This window comes from Bombus fervidus, unplaced genomic scaffold (assembly GCF_041682495.2).
Source record: "Bombus fervidus isolate BK054 unplaced genomic scaffold, iyBomFerv1 scaffold0029, whole genome shotgun sequence".
Classification (NCBI taxonomy): Eukaryota; Metazoa; Arthropoda; class Insecta; order Hymenoptera; family Apidae; genus Bombus; species Bombus fervidus.
Window position 1 is genome coordinate 155,001 of NW_027212592.1, and position 3,011 is coordinate 158,011.

At 48.4% G+C, this 3,011-nt stretch overlaps 2 non-coding genes across 2 annotated transcripts in view; both read left to right on the plus strand.

The window, feature by feature from the left end:
* LOC139997091 (small subunit ribosomal RNA) overlaps window positions 1–28 on the plus strand; it is a 1,924-nt gene extending 1,896 nt beyond the window's left edge. The window contains exon 1 of the ribosomal RNA XR_011802564.1: window positions 1–28. This exon is cut by the window's left edge and continues 1,896 nt beyond it. This is a non-coding gene — a ribosomal RNA (small subunit ribosomal RNA).
* A 2,828-nt stretch (window positions 29–2,856) lies between these two features.
* LOC139997083 (5.8S ribosomal RNA) lies at window positions 2,857–3,011 on the plus strand. The gene has a single exon (XR_011802557.1). It is a non-coding gene; the product is annotated as a 5.8S ribosomal RNA (ribosomal RNA).

Consider the following 3,011-nt stretch of genomic DNA (forward strand, 5'->3'; position numbering starts at 1 on the left):
CGTAGGTGAACCTGCGGAAGGATCATTAACGAAAAATACAAAAACACAAAGAATATATTTGACTTGAACACTGTATAATAAAATATATATAATATCGTCGGTAAGGAGCCGTACTCCTCCTATATCGACACAAAGTATATACGACGTATTAACAAGCTATATACTTTGACAAAAGCCAAATTTTACAATAAGGAGGTGAGAGACGCTCCAGTTACGAAACTATACGAAGAGTGTGGCACTCTCTCTCGATCATCGGGATGAAGAGATATACTTTTACACGAATAATTCGAGGCGCCTGCGTGAGGTCGTACACAGAAAGACCCGCCGTCTCCGAATAATATTATAACAAACGAAAAACTTAAAAATATTCTCGAGGCGCCTGCGTGAGGTCGTACACAGAAAGACCCGCCGTCTCCGAATAATATTATAACAAACGAAAAACTTAAAAAGATTCTCGAGGCGCTTGCGTGAGGTCGTACACAGAAAGACCCGCCGTCTCCGAATCCTATAACACGAAACCGCTACTATTAATAATAATAATAATAATAATAATAACGATATGTGAGGGAACTTGAGCTGAACACATATCGAAAAAACTAAAAGTTACAGTGGAAACCACGTGTAATGAGAAATGCGATCGAGGCGCCTGCGTGAGGTCGTACACAGAAAGACCCGCCGTCACGATCTCGTATTTCGTATTTGCATCGTGGAAATCCAACGAACGAACAATATAATATATAAACTAAAATCTCTAAAGTGCCTCGTGTCGGAGAGATCACTGCTCACACCTCTTCTATATTTCGTAGTTGCGTTGCGTAGGCCTCACCTCCTAGCAACGGGACATAAGGAAGACTGCTCTTTGGGATCGAACGAAGCGTCTATAACGAGTCGTCGACGAGAGCGAAAGAACGCGAATAGCGAGCCGCAGAAAAAAAGGATACCGAATTATATATCTTCGAAGGTTCTCTTCGAAGATCCATGGATACCTATATCTGCGCGTCTCCAGCTATCTCGCGCGTCTCTCCAAACTCTCGTCGTTCCTCGAAACGTGCTTCCTACCCAAAGGGCGTTCGTTCTTCCTATGTCGTTTCGTTGTCGTTCGTTTCAACGGCGAACGATATACGATGTTCGACAAAACGAAACCACGTTGTACGTTCGTACTCGTGGATCGGGTAACCTAGAACGAAAACGCATTGCGTGGATGTTGGCCCGAAAAGATATATACCAAGGCGAGTGATGGTAAAGAGTAACGATTCTTAACTAGACGAAGTTGGTTCAGAGGGGACCGCCGGCCGTCTCTCTATCCTCGCGAGTCTAATGCCTCGTTCCGTCGCTAGAGTTTTTCAAACTCTGCTTCTGGCTATCGGGAAGAATAGACCGCGCGCGAGGAAGAGGAACGACGACCGTGCGCGTCCCATCGATTTTTTTTATTTTTACCTGAACCACCGAAGTCGATTCAGAGGGGACCGCCGGCCGTCTCTCTATCCTCGTTGTCGTGAGTCATATGCCTCGTTCCGTCGCTAGAGTTTTTCAAACTCTGCTTCTGGCTATCGGGAAGAAACGACCGCGCGAGGAAGACGACGACGACCGTGCGCGTCCCATCGAATTTTTTTTTATTTTTACCTGATCGACGGAAGTTTCGTCCGGTTCGTCTCTTTTACCATCGTCTCGTCGACCCGTTCAGAGGGGACCGCCTGTCCATATCCTCGTTGTCGTGAGTCATATGCCTCGTTCCGTCGCTAGAGTTTTTCAAACTCTGCTTCTGGATATCGGGAAGAAACGACCGCGCGAGGCCGATGGCTGCGAGTCCCATCGAATTTTTTTTAAACGCACGCACACACATACACCTGAACGGAGATGCGTTCCTCTTCGTCGCGATTTTTCGCGCTTTAGTCGTCGTTGTCGCCATCCGTTCGGAGGGGACCGCCGGCCGTCTCTCTATCCTCGTTGTCGAGAGTCTAATGCCTCGTTCCGTCGCTAGAGTTTTTCAAACTCTGCTTCTGGCTATCGGGAAGAAACGACCGCGCGAGGAAGAGGAAGGACGACCGTGCGCGTCCCTTTCGAATTTTTTTTTATTTTTACCTGAGCGACCAAAGTGGATTCAGAGGGGACCGCCGGCCGTCTCTCTATCCTCGTTGTCGCGAGTCTAATGCCTCGTTCCGTCGCTAGAGTTTTTCAAACTCTGCTTCTGGCTATCGGGAAGAATAGACCGCGCGCGAGGAAGAGGAACGACGACCGTGCGCGTCCCATCGATTTTTTTTATTTTTACCTGAACCACCGAAGTCGATTCAGAGGGGACCGCCGGCCGTGTCTGTATCCTCGTTGTCGAGAGTCTAATGCCTCGTTCCGTCGCTAGAGTTTTTCAAACTCTGCTTCTGGCTATCGGGAAGAAACGACCGCGCGAGGAAGACTACGACCGTGCGCGTCCCATCGATTTTTTTTACCCGAACGATGGAGATGCATATCGGCTGTTTGCTTCGAATAACTGGACGAGAGGAACGAACATATATATATATCATGGGCTAGCCACCGTGCGCTTTCTTCGCGAGATCGTGTGCTGTACAGAGGATTCAGAATCGGGTGTTATATCCCCGTCGTTTCCTGACGAACGGAGCTTCGATCTCGTTGGTTGTTATATATTATAATGCACTTTACGCCCGGTCGGCGGGCTGCGTGTGTCGTCGCGCAGTCCGTCCGATTTCGTTTTCGAACGTATTTTCGTGTCGTCAATCATATGGCGACTTCCGCGCGTTCGATTCCCGTTGGTCGGACGTTTGTCGGATATCGGCTTCTTTCGAACCGAGAATAAGAGTACAAAAACCTGAGTACACAAACAAAAATCCATGCATAAACGATTACCCTGAACGGTGGATCACTTGGCTCGTGGGTCGATGAAGAACGCAGCTAATTGCGCGTCAACGTGTGAACTGCAGGACACATGAACATCGACATTTCGAACGCACATTGCGGTCCACGGATACAATTCCTGGACCACGCCTGGCTGAGGGTTG